Source organism: Gavialis gangeticus, unplaced genomic scaffold (assembly GCF_001723915.1).
Source record: "Gavialis gangeticus isolate Ggan-Ray unplaced genomic scaffold, GavGan_comp1, whole genome shotgun sequence".
Classification (NCBI taxonomy): domain Eukaryota; kingdom Metazoa; phylum Chordata; order Crocodylia; family Gavialidae; genus Gavialis; species Gavialis gangeticus.
The window spans coordinates 848,255-848,559 of NW_017729031.1; the positions used below are offsets into that span (position 1 = coordinate 848,255).

The 305-nt window shown below is 52.1% G+C and overlaps 1 protein-coding gene across 5 annotated transcripts in view; it reads right to left on the reverse strand.

Annotated features, from left to right (window-relative positions):
* Nucleotides 1-305, reverse strand: part of TANC1 (tetratricopeptide repeat, ankyrin repeat and coiled-coil containing 1) — a 285,257-nt gene that overhangs the window by 195,152 nt on the left and 89,800 nt on the right. The window lies entirely within an intron of this gene.

The window sequence follows — 305 nt, forward strand, 5'->3', positions numbered from 1 at the left end:
AGAGGTTCAACATCTTGCTGACATCCCCAATATGTGTGGGTGGGGGGGGGGGGTTTCCCCAATGCCACCACAGCCATCTTCGGTCCTAGCACTCAGGGACCAACCACCTTGAGACCTAAGGATGAAAGAGACCTGATCAAGGAAAAGGGAGCCATCAATGCCCTTGGAAGGAGCATTTTGAAGACCTCCTCCATCAAGACAAGTGCAGGGTGCTGCACCTAGGAAGAGGGAACCAGCATTATGGTTGTAGGTTAGCACCACAGAAGCAGAAAGGGATCTTGGAGTCAGGATTGACTCCAGGATGA